This window comes from Protopterus annectens, chromosome 10.part0 (genome assembly GCF_019279795.1).
Source record: "Protopterus annectens isolate FY-2018-M chromosome 10.part0, PAN1.0, whole genome shotgun sequence".
NCBI classification, from domain to species: domain Eukaryota; kingdom Metazoa; phylum Chordata; order Ceratodontiformes; family Protopteridae; genus Protopterus; species Protopterus annectens.
Window position 1 is genome coordinate 569,662,720 of NC_056744.1, and position 12,914 is coordinate 569,675,633.

At 43.1% G+C, this 12,914-nt stretch overlaps 1 protein-coding gene across 3 annotated transcripts in view; it reads right to left on the reverse strand.

The window, feature by feature from the left end:
• ELOVL1 (ELOVL fatty acid elongase 1) overlaps window positions 1–12,914 on the reverse strand; it is a 1,026,911-nt gene that overhangs the window by 924,790 nt on the left and 89,207 nt on the right. The gene's annotated exons all lie outside the window — the stretch shown is intronic.

Consider the following 12,914-nt stretch of genomic DNA (forward strand, 5'->3'; position numbering starts at 1 on the left):
GTCTGTTAAAGTTATTCAACAAAACTGAAGATAAATGCAAAAATGAAATTCAGCATTTTCCAGTCATAAGCAAAGTTGAGAAACCGCCTACAGCGATTTCCTATCCAGGTTCGTATATGTGCATTTCCAGAGATGGCACAGGAAAGAATTATGGCAATATGGGACAGAACTATTGCAATGTCACCGTGAATGGCAATGAGAATCAATTTCTGGAGAACCAAACTGCAGACGTATGGTGGTTATGTGGAGACAACAAACTCAGATCAAGGCTTACAATTCCCTGGAAAGGAAATTGTGCAGTCGTAAAGTTAATTCTGCCATTCTACATTTTCCCAGTTCCAGCAAGCAATTTCGTAAGAGAACTTGAAATAAAGCCGAGGTGGTGGAATAAGAGAGAGAGAGGCACCGAAGCAATCCTTCGATAGCGGTGTCTACATAGACAGCATTGGCGTACCAAGAGGCGTGCCTGATGAATACAAAGCAATAAACCAAACAGTAGCTGGTTTTGCATCCATCTTTGTCTGGATTCAACCCAATACGAATGTGGACTGGATCAATGACATTTACTATAACCAACAGCGTTGTGAACTATACCAAAGATGCATTAAAAGGTTTTGCTGAACTGGAGGCCACTTCGCAGGTGGCATGGCAGAATCTAATTGCGTTGGGTATGCTCCTGGCCAAAGAAGGAGTTTGCAGGATGTTTGGGACTTTGTTGTACGTACATACCAAATAACACTGCCCCTGATGGGAGCATCACTCGAGCTTTGAAAGGTTTGGAGAGGTTATCCGAAGAATTGGCAGAGAACTTTGGGGTAAATAATCCCTTTACAGACTTTCTACAAGCGTGGTTTGGAAAATGAGGTAATCTCATCAGCAGTTTCCTGGTGTCCATCGGAGTTGCTGTGGCTATCGTGGTGGTATGTGGTTGCCGTTGTATACCCTGTATCAGAGGTCTTCTACAAAGACTGGTTGATACTGCTGTTACGAAGACTATGTACCAGCAGTTGCAACAGACTGGTGAAAGTGAATACATTGAAATGTGACTTTTGCAAATATTTTGAAGTTTAAAAATTTGTCTTGCAAATGAAGTAATGTATGCAAAGAAAAGCTTAAGTTTTTACCATATATTGCTGAAATAAAAAGACAAATAAAAGTGTTTTGAGGGGGGAAATGTTGAGAGAAAGTTTTAAAAACATACTATTATTTGTCTTTCTCCCATCTAGCAAAATGAATATGCTATTTGCTGAAATGTTGGTAAGAAAAGGTAATTGAACCATGTTTATTAAAGATGGGCTTTATCTAGGATAGATGTAGTTTGCTTATGAACTTTAACAGCATCGGTTTTCTATACTTCTGAAAAAGAGTTAATTTACTGAGGCAGGCTGTGGAAAATTCCAGCTACCACTGTTGAACTAAGTATGCTGTACCTTTTTGAACATTCTGCACTAACTGTGGTTTTGAGGTAAACATTCTACACTAGCTGTGGTTTTGAGGTAAACATTCTACACTAGCTGTGGTTTTGAGGTAAAGCATTCTTTTCTGAGGTAAATTGTGATCCTAGATGTTTTTCATAGCCAACTGTCAGAAATGTAACAAAAACTATTTTGGCTAGTGACAGGAAAGTATAAAAGTTGATGTCAGTAAACAAGCTGATCAGATTGAGATCATCTTGGCCAACATGCTGCTGTAATCTGGTTAGCTGCAAATAAAGAAGTTTTTCATCACCCGAGGCAGATGTGACTCGCTTGAATTTTTTTTTTCTTCTGACAAGTTAGTCTGTGATTTTTATTTGGATTTCACTTGCCTGGATTCAGTGGAGTGTCAACTCATTTCACTAACTTTAATGTCACAAGTAATTCCATCCCACTCCTTTATTTCCAAATACCTTAATCCTATTAGACATTTGCCTAGGTTCCCAAGACGGGGGTACTTCTCTTCTTATTGTGATAATTACTGCTTACAGACTTTTCCATTGAGTATCCTCATAACCCTCTATCAGTGTCCAGGCATGTGTCCTATTTACTAGCACCACTTAACTGTAAACAATCTGGGCTTGGGAGTATACCCACACTAACAACTGGAGGCCTCCATCTAAAGGTCAGCACCAGAACAAGAGATGCCACCCATATTCAGACAGTCTGCTTCCAGACCGAATGCTGTGAATGGGCAAAGCCAACCAATACTAAATTTGGTCATTTCTGGCCTCCGGCACAAGCTCTTTGGTCCTTCGCAGATACTGAATAACCAGGTCTTTGTGGCAAATGTTTGCATTACTAGGGACATGAGGTCAAGATCCATCAATCTATCCTGCCATTGCTCGCTTTTACCTCCACTGCCCCAGACTCCATCTTGGAAGTGGTAATCTTACTGCGGCTGCATACATCTTGTTTTGGCCAAACATATAGGGCATGGCTATATAGACCTAATGGACACCAAACACTCTGTGAACATCACCCCCCCCCCCAAGTTAGGTCCGTTTCCCTTTTGTTGGCAAGCTTCCTGGATTCAAGCAAACCATTACAGGATCATCCTATATTGCCGTTTGTCTGGTCCCCTTCTCTCACATCAGAAGTGCCAAAAGTAACCATATTAGGAAGGAGCATTAAGCTCCAGACAAAATAGCTTCACGAATTACAATGGCTGCCAGGGAGCACCATTTAGCTATTTAAAAAAAATATGAAGCGTCATTCCTCTGCTGCAGAGATTTAGTCATTGCTCTCAACCTCCAGAGGCCTATACTTAGCAAGATGCTACTCCCTTAGCTCCAACAATTAATTTGCAGGATGATATTATGTTATCATGCAATCAGAGAAACAATACTGGATGTTTACCACAATTTTCCAAGCAAAAAGAAACAATCTGGGTCAATCCAAACGAAAAAAAACTACAAATAATCTACACAAGTGTGGCATCATGAACTAATACAGTTTTAAATTTGGTACTTCAGAATCGCCAATATGTCATTTGTTCTGCTGTTGATCTGTCAATTCAACTTAAATCTGTGAAACTGCAGATGCAGAATTTCATTCCACTGTGCCATTCTAATGTGGTTATTGTATCACTAAATTTTCATTATGAGAATTCCCTTCAAAACCCTCACCCAATATTGTTATTGCTGTTAAACACTCTTACATTCCACTTAATATTCACCTTTTGACATTCGGCAACACATTAAAATATTACAATTAAGCACATACATCTTTAATCCCAAATACTGATGAACTAGAATGAGTTAGCAGAAAATACTTTGGTACATACCAGCAAAGCTAAACATTTCAGTGTATGAACTGCATTTACCACTGAATACAAGCTCAATCAACTTGACAAATCTAAGAAACTCTCTCACTTCACAGTATACATAAAACACCCTGTCGACTTACCCCAACAAGTACTTCAATAACTCAACATCCTCCAATTCTAAAGCTACAAAAAACACACATTAATAAAAGCTGCTAGGTGCAGCATAAAGTGACTTTAAATTACTTCTTATGATAAAGTAGTATCTAGAAATATTCTAGAAACAACCTACCATCATCCAGAAGGCAATAGCATGCGCATTTTTCCCCCCTCTCGTCAGACAGATTCCCTAATTCCACAGTGGGTGAACTGGCATCAGCTGCTTACACCCAACATACCCTAAACCGTTCTTCCAGGTACCATATTGCTAATGAAACCTCAGATGTCTGGATCACGCACAGGGCTTTATTCCTCTGTAAAGACTTGTACAAACAGGAGCAAAGATGAAACTGTCACTGCTGTGGATGAAACCTTATGGCTTGATACTACTGCACAGCAGTGCCACGCTGTTACGAGCTAAAAATGATTAGCGCAAAAAAAAAAATGCCTATGGATCCATTTAAATGTGGAGTTGCTCAGCACTTGTGAAACCACAATCCATAGCACACAAACTACCAAGAGACATTCACCAAAGCTGCTCTTGCATAATATATGTTTAGCTTTACTTATCCTAGTACCTACGAACCTATGTACTGTTTATCGGCCCAGGGGCCGATGTAAGCCTAGCCAACAAGGCTCCCTGGCTTACGCCACCCAAGACAGTTATTTTCCTGTGCCACTGTCGAGCAGACACACAGAAGTGATCCCCAAGGTGCATTTCCCATCCACTCCAGATTTTTCTTGAAGAGTGCTAATGAAAAACTTTGCTTGACATAGATGGGTAGTCTGTTCCAGAGTATGGGAAGTCTCTGGGACAGGAATCTATCCCTCCAGCATGTCCCGTTTATTGTGGTGGCAAGGTTTAGGTCCCTAGAACGTGTTGCTCAGAGGGATTGGGATGTCTTTACGTGAAGCATGTCCAACAGCTCTGGGTCTGACATAGCTTTATATGTTAGGCAGAGATCACCTCGGAGTAGGCGATATGCCACGGAGTAAAGCTGGAGTTTTGAGACAGTCGGTGTAGGGCATCTGTTTCAGGCCAGTAATCTCGGTAAGGTACTTCTGTGACCTTTCCAGCTGCTGCAGATGTCTTGTGAGATGCGTTCCAAAAGGGGCGTCTTACTCTATAATGGGTCTGAGTGTCGCGTAGAGGGAAACAATGACCTCTTTTCCTGGATGAGAACCCTTATGATGTGTGCCACGTAGGACATCCCGACTACTGTGGCGATGTGACTATCAAAAGGACAGACTCCTGCCCACCTGGGTCCCAAGGTCTCTTATCACACATTCGGTGTTAAGTAGACTGCTGTCTATGTAGTTCATGGGTACAGAGTTTTTACCAAAGGGGATGACAATGCACTTTTTGCTATTGAGCTTCAGGCCGTGGCTCTTGACACCAGGCATCTGTCTCAGAGAGGCCCTTCTGTAGGATTTCCACATCATTTGGGGACTCTGCTATGGTTCCCTAGTTTGCAGTCATCTGCAAACTTCATTAGCCAGAGGCCTTCTGCATTTAGTATCTACTTCTCTGAAGTACAGGCTAACAGGAGAGGTCCCAAGACTGAACCCTGTAGTACTCCACTTGTCACTGGTTTGAGGTCAGATTTGGAGTGTGCAACTTTTACAGTGTGGGTTCTGTCAGTGAGCCAGTTGGCAACCCATCTTGTGACGTAGGGATTTATACCTAGTTTAGTGAGTTTAGCTATAATTCCAGAATGGGGGATGGTGTCGAAAGCCTTGGCAAGGTCAAGATAGGCTGTGTGAACCACCTTACCCTCGTCTACGTTTTTGGTGACTGCCTCAAAGAAGTCGATCAGGTTCAGGAAGCATGATCTGCCTTTCACAAACCCGAACTGAGTGGGATCCAGAGTTTGGAGATTACAAATGCCTTTGTTTAGGAGTTCCATGATGATACGTTCCATGGCCTTCCAGACCAGGCTAGTCAGGCTGATAGGGAGATGGTTCCTGGGATCAGTGGTGGCTCCCCCTTTGTGGAGTGGGATAACTGTTGCTGTACGCCATTCAGTGGACACAAAGCCTGATGTGAGGCTATGATTCAACATGGTGCTAAGGTGGTGAGCCAGTTCGTTCTGAAGTTAGTGTAAAATGCAGACTGGGATGTTGTCCAGTCCCATGGATGCTGTGTTTTTGGCTTTAGAGAGTGCAGCTTTTACCTGCGTAGTTGTGATTACAAGGACACTGCATTCTTCCTGTATAGATATGGGCCCTTTAGGGGGTGGGGTGGTAAAGTTAACACTGAACCTGCCAGAATGTTGGCAATAAGATGGTTTTGCAATTTTCGTGCCGTTGTGTTGCAACTCAAAGCAGATCTGGGTGTTGTCATTGAGATTCTTGACATAGCTATAGAATGCTTTGTGGATGTCCTTAGAAACAGTTACGATTTTGTTTTCATAGCTAGCTTTGGAGGATCTTATAAGGGATCGCCGCTTCTTACTGAGGCTGACCAGGGAGCTCCTCCACTCATGGTATATTACTCGCTTTTGCAACAATTTCTTCATTCTGTTGTACAGTTTGTTTATGGCAGACCACCACCAGATTGGTTTCCTTTTTTTGGAGGATAGTGTCTTGGTTCCGTTTGGGATAGCACAATCCATGCACTCGTGTAAGTGCTTATGGAGTGCATTTGTGTAGGATTCAGCAGTCAACTGTATTGTCCATCTGCATGGGTGTCACGAAGTTCACCACTTCTGTCTTAAGAAGCATGAAGTTGTATTTTAGAGAAATACAATTTGTAAAGATTAAGACTCACTAGTACACTACTATATTTATAAAAATTACTTGAAATTTTACACAGCTACTTTATTCTAGAATTTTCACTGCATATACAGGAGAAAGTTAAATTACCATTTTATTTTTGTGCTGGCTGTGCCTGAAAAAGTGCACTGCAGCCCAGTCTACCCACCTTCAAACTAAACACAAACTACACCATCATTAGTTACTGGGTCTCCAATGAAGCAACTTTCTCAAGCAGTGTATAAAAAGACAAGAGTGGAGGTAAACGTGTTGATGTCCCACTATCTCAACATAAGTGCACAAGCACTATTGTCTCAGTCTCACTTTTCACTACCACAACTTACAAGAATCTCTCCAAACTCTGATGTTCGGCTGCTCATCCCAACAACATGGTATAAAACCCCAATACTCTTATTTCACGCCCTTACTCATGTTAAACTAGAGACAGTATGGAAAAAAATATATATAACATCGAAGCACAGCTGAAGAGTCAATGCCTCAACAATTTGAAAGTGTGGCAAGAAGGCTAACTGTGGGACAAATTATAAAACTTCAGAAGTGTAAACCACAGCATACCCAGCTCCCTAGAGAATATGCAGACTGAAATTACAAATTCACACATCCCAGGGCAGTGTGTGAACTCGCCTCACCACTTCCAACCTCACAGCAGAAAACATACCTAGAGAGTGTACCCCCTTATTATGAGGAACATTACCTCATGTTCCCTGAAGTTCCACACAGAAAGGGTCTGTCACACTGTTAGGATTTTTTTTATTGATATTCATGGTAAATAGAAAAAAATCCTATTAGGAATTAAAAAAAAATAATAAGTAAAGCTAGCATACTTTAAACATCCTATGAATTTCCTAGTTGAAGTTGTTCATAAGTGTTCCACATTTTGCCCATGTTCTACATTAGGAGGGCTAATGTTACTCATTCTGGAAATGAAAGGTTGAGAACTAGGACAGGAAATCTGGACAAAGGCCCAAAAATAGGGACAATTTTTAAAATATTGTTCTTGCAAAGTTACAAAGTTGATAAAATAACAGGTTTTGCATTAGCATGAATTTTCTGAGGGTATTAAGTCAGAATCTCAAATGTGTCATTTTCTGACTTCAATCCTCAAGGACTTGCCCATGATTCGCCAGACAAGTACAGTTGTGTACACATGCCATAAATGTAGATGTTCTAAAGACATGCTTCTGGAGCATTTCTCCCCAGGCCTCTGCTGAAAACAGGATCTGTGGAACCTAGTCGGACTTTCCCGTTCAACAAATGTAAAATAAAAATAGAGTGTATTCACTGTTGCAGTCATTACATTTGGGTTATCCTGCTGGCAGGCTACCCTCAGTCTCAGTCGGCCTGAATTCCAAAGTCTACATCTGGCGTCGGTTGCTGTCACCTCTTTCTTGATGTCAGTGCGCCAGGGGTATAAAAGATGCAGCAGACGTAATTTTCTTTAGTTTTTCTTGCCCCAGATGTCAGGTGCCCCCAAAAGGGGAGGCTAAAATTATGCCAATAAAACATGCATGCACCAAAATATACAATACCTTTATCTACAAGCAAGTACACCACATAGGTTGTATAGATTAGAGAAGTTCCAGCAAAGAGATGGGGGATGGTGGGTGGGTAACCTGGACTGCAACAGTGAATACACTAACATCTACATTTATGGTAAGTGTACACAACTGTACTATGTTCTTCGTGTTTCACTGTTGCAGTCATTACACTTGAGTTGAATCCCAAAGCTATGGTTGGGAGGCTGGAGCTAAGTAGCATTAGGAGCGGCTATGAGGCCCTGCAGAACTGCAGTGGCAAAGCCTGCCCTGGATTTAGAATAGAGTGGTAAATGATGGTGCTATGTAAAGGTGTACACTGAACTCCAGGTAGCAGCCTCTAAAATGTCTTTGGTTGGTACTCCCCTGAGGAAGGGTGCTGAAGTGGCTACTGCTCTGGTAGAATTGTCCCAATGCCCTCAGGCACTGGCTTGCCATGTTGTGAATAGCAGAAACGAATGCAGTGGCCCATCCACTTTGAAATAGTCTGCTCTGAGATAGCCTTTCCTTGTGATCCTGCAGCATATGCCACTAGCAGTTGCTCAGTCTTTCTGAAAGCTTTGGTTCTGTTCAAGTAGAAGCGTAGCTATCTGTGTATGTCCAAAGAATGCAGAATTCTCTCCCCCTTATTCTGTGGGTTTGGATAAAAGTAGGCAGATGAAAAGTTTGGTTAAGGGCCACACTGGACACTACCTTAGGCATAAATGTGGGATTTGTCCTCAGAGAAACCCTGTCTTGATAAAAATGATAAAAGGTTCCACAGCCATGAGTGCCTGTAGCTCTGGGACTCTTCTTGCAGAGGTTACTGCTAGGAGCAGAGCTGTTTTCCCAAGATAAAAACTTTATATCAGCTGTAGCGGCTGTTTCAAAATGGGATAGAGTGAGCTTTTCCAAAACATAATTGAGGTCCCATGCAGGTAATGGTGATCTCCTTGGAGGCCTTACATTTTTGGCTCCTCTGAGGTATCGCCGTAAAGGATGAGAAAAGATTGGTGGCTCTGTACTGTAATGAGCCGAAATGGCAGAGGCATGAATTTTAATCGATGAAAAGGATAGGCCTTTGTCTAGCATCTCAGTTAAGTAATGCAAAATCTGAGGAATATTTGGTACTGCTGTGTCAATTCCTTGTGGCTGGTTCCAGCCGCAGAATCTCTTCCATTTTCCAGCATAAGATTTTCTAGTACTAGGCCTTCTGACCTCCAAAAGGACATCCATCACCACTTTAGAGAGAGGTGTGTTTTGTATGACACAATTATCCACCATGCTGCCAGATTTAACGTCTTGAGTTGGCTGTGCAGGATCTGATGGTTGTTGGGACAGTAGGGGAGATATCCGAAGTAAGGTCCAAGCTGGGCATTGAGACAAGTTCCTTAGGATTGGATACCAGTACTGGTGGGGGCAGTCTGGGCAATCAGTATCATTTTTGGCTTCTTGTCTGACCTTTAGGAGTACCTTGGGGAGGAGAGGCAGTGGAGGAAAGGCATATACGGTTAAGTTTTTCCAGCTGAAAGATAGGGTATCCACTTTCCATGCTTGTCTGTGACAAGTCCTTGTGCAGAATCTCTTTAGTTGGCAATTGTGAGGACAGGCAAATAGATCTATGTCCGGGCATCCCCATTTCCTTGTTATCATGTTGAAGACTCGTGGATCCAATTTCCATTCGTGGGGATCCATGATGTTTCTGCTTAGTTCGTCTGCCAGAGTATTTATCTTTCCTGGCAGGAATTGTGCCTGCAGATGTACTTGTAAGTCAATGCTGTGTCCCAGAAAGTCATGGCTAGTCTGCAGAGTGGGTAAGAATGAGTGCCTCCCTGCTTGTTTATATACCACATGACCGTGGTATTGTCTATCAGTAGTTGCCCCGGATGAAGTAGGTCCTTGAGGGCTGTCAGAGCATTCTGAACAGCTAGCATCTCTTTTTGATTGATATGTAGATGCATTTGGTTGGCGGATCATGTGCCTTGAATACATCTTCCTGCCATGTGTGCCCCCCAGGCATAATCTGATGCATCCGTTGTCAATGTCTGCCTGGCTGGGGGTAAGGTGAATGGCTGTCCCTTGCTCTGGTGACAGGCCTTCGCCCACCATCGAAACTCCTGTTGCAGGCAGGGAATGAGAGTAATTACTGTTTTCAGGCTGTGGCAATGCAGAGTCAAAACACTTTTTAGGTACCATTGAAGTTTCCTCATATGCAGTCTTGCATATGGAATTAGTAGAATGCAGGATGCCATGAAGCCCAACGCCTGCAGAAATTTTCTTACAGATAACTGGGCCTTTGCTGCAAACAGTGTGACGCCATCAGTCAGTTGCCTTTGTCTGGCGTGAGATAAGCCATCTGGGCAGTTGTATTTAAGCTTGCACCAAGGAATATTATCTCTTGAGAGGGTAGTAGTTTTGATTTTTGTTCATAGACTGTGTACCCTAGGCATGGTAGTAAATCTTTTTACAAATGCCAGATGCTGTAGTAGAATGTCCTTGTTCTCTGCTTGAATGAGGCAGTTGTCCAAGTAAGGATATATTTGTATTCTTCTGTCTGCAGAATGCAATTACTGGTGCCAGGCACTTGTGAAGACTCTGGGCGCAGTAGATAAGCCAAAGGGCAGTGCAGAGAATTGATAGTGCATTGAGCCAGCTTTGAATCTGAGGTATCTTCTGCATGTTTGTCTGATTGGGACATACAGGTATGCCTCTTTTAGGTCTAAAGTTACAAGCCAAGCCTTCTTGGCCAGCATGGGCAGAAGCTGCTGTAAGGTCAACATTTTGAATTTTGGTATATCCAGACATGTATTTAGAATAGACAGGTCCAGTACTGGTCTCCAGGCTTTGTCCTTTCTGGGTACCAAGAACAGTCTTGAATAAAATCCTTGTCCCTGCTCTTGTTCTTGTACTTGTTGAATGGCCCTGATGTCCATGAGGGATGAGACTTGTTTTTGTGCCTCTGCCCATTGTTTTTTTGGTAGGTCTGGCCAACCGTTTGCCCTTGGCAGGGTATGAAAGTGAAACTTGCAGCCCTGTGACACTATGTCCAAGACCCATTTGCCCTGGGTTATGTGCCAATTTTGAGAAAAAAAGAGCTAGTTTTCCCCCTAAAGGTGCTGCCGGAATATAAGTGCTTGGCATAGGCAGGGGGAAGTCATTGGGACTGTTTCCTGTAAGACTGATTTGTCTTCTCCACTTTTGGAGGTAGAAGCACCCCATTGTTTAGACCTGTATGAACCTTGGGGCTGGGATCTGCCTCTTGGGCGTCTATCTGCCCCTTTATGGTCTGTCTGACACAGGAAAGGACCAATTATTTGTAGGCTAGGCTGCTAAATCTTAGAGGCTATACCTGTAAGAAATCCTTGACTGTTTGCACAGATTTAGCTTTGTCCTCCATTTTCTTTAACACCTCTTCTGCTTTAACACCAAAGTATCATGCTGTAATGGTGCATCTAATAATTTTGCTTTAACATGATCTGGCAAATTTTGTTCCTTTAACCAAGCATGCCTCCTAATGACAGAACCCGTGACAGCGGCCCTACAGGAGGCCTCCAAATAATCAAAACCACATTACAGAGTATGCTTTCCAACTTGCTCAGCTGCATGCAATAAATCCTGCATTTCTTTGTTTTCTGCACCTTCAGAATTTATCAACATTTTCTGTTTAAGCAGTGACATAATATACTTCTGATATTTGAGCATATGAAATTGACAATTTAAAGCCCTTATAGCCAAAGTAGCAGAGGTGTAAATAGTCTTTCCCCATCTGTCTAATGCCCTAGAATCCCTGTCGGAGGGTGTAGGGGTTTTTTTTGCAGTGGATGCCTTGACCCCTTTGGGACCCTGAGAAGTAGTATCTGGGTCAGCAGCAGGATTCTTGAAAATGAATTTATGAGAGAGTCATGAACCCTGTAGTACCTGTCCGGCTTAACAGGAGCTGGAGGTAAGGAGTCAGGGGTCTGACTGGACTCTGAAAATACATCTACAATGTCCAACACAGGCGGAATAGCTAGGGGCCTGTGTTGTGGGAGTAAAAGAAAGTCCCGGAGCCATTTCTTAGATTCAGAATAATCTTGGCTCACCCAGTGGAAATGTTCCCTCATGGTATGCAAGGTTTCCCCAAAGAGTAATCCCTCAGGAGGAGAGGCTAAAGACAGAGATTCTTCAGCATCAGAATTCTCATAGGGAAAAAGAGAGAGTATTCCTGATCAGAAGAGGAAACTGAAGAAATCGAAACCCGATCTGAAGATTCATATTCTCTCTCTTGCCTAGGCCTCTTATCGGGAGGGGGATGGGAACCCCTGATCAAAGTAATTAAGTCTTCTGCCATTCTGAGCATCTGTTTTTTGGGCATGGAGGTCTGACCATGAGGCTGTTGTACTTTGTAACTGGAGTTGCTTTAATGTACAATTGAGTAGGTCTGAAAACACCCTCAGAAGCAGATGCCTGCTCAGCGGCTCCAGACCCATCTGAGGGAATAGTTTCCGAAGGTCCAATACCTTGAGCTTCCAGCGGCCTAGGCGACTCCACGTGGGAGTCTGTAGCAGCTTGCGGGTCCAAAGTAGGGGGCGTCAGGGGCTGCGAAAGCGCCTCACCGGGAGCCGGCGACTGGCTTAGAAGAAGCCTAGTTTGTTTTAGACCTCGGATGCCTGTCCTTTTCCTTTGCATTCGTTACTTGCGGTAGTCGGTTGGCTATCCGACTGCATCATGTAATTAAATCTTCTGCCAAAATAGTGAAAAGCAAAATCGTGCCGGCACTTTATAGTGCGCTGGTTAAATCTAGCGCAAAACAGACAAGCAACGTCGTGGTCAGGGCCTAGGCAAGACATACAGTAAGAAGCAACGTCGTAGTCAGGGCCTAGGCAAGGAATACAGTAAGAATGAAAATCCTTATGCGCTTCCCACAAGAAATACAATTAACTTTTTCTGACATCGGTCTGGAGCAAGAAAAAACAGTTTTCCCCAATGGGGTACTTAGCTTTTTAATGAAAACTTCGGATCTGAATTTCGAACACAAAAATCTCAGGAGTCGGCCAACCAGCACTTACGAACTGCTTCTGCTTCGGGCACCGCGCGGCAAGAAAGACTAAAGAAAACTACGTCTGCTGCATCTTTTATACCCCTGGCGCACTAACGTCAGGGTAGAGGCGACAGCAACCGACGCCGGACCTAGACTTCGGAATTCAGGCCGACTGAGGGTAGCCTGCCAAGTGTAATGACTGCAAC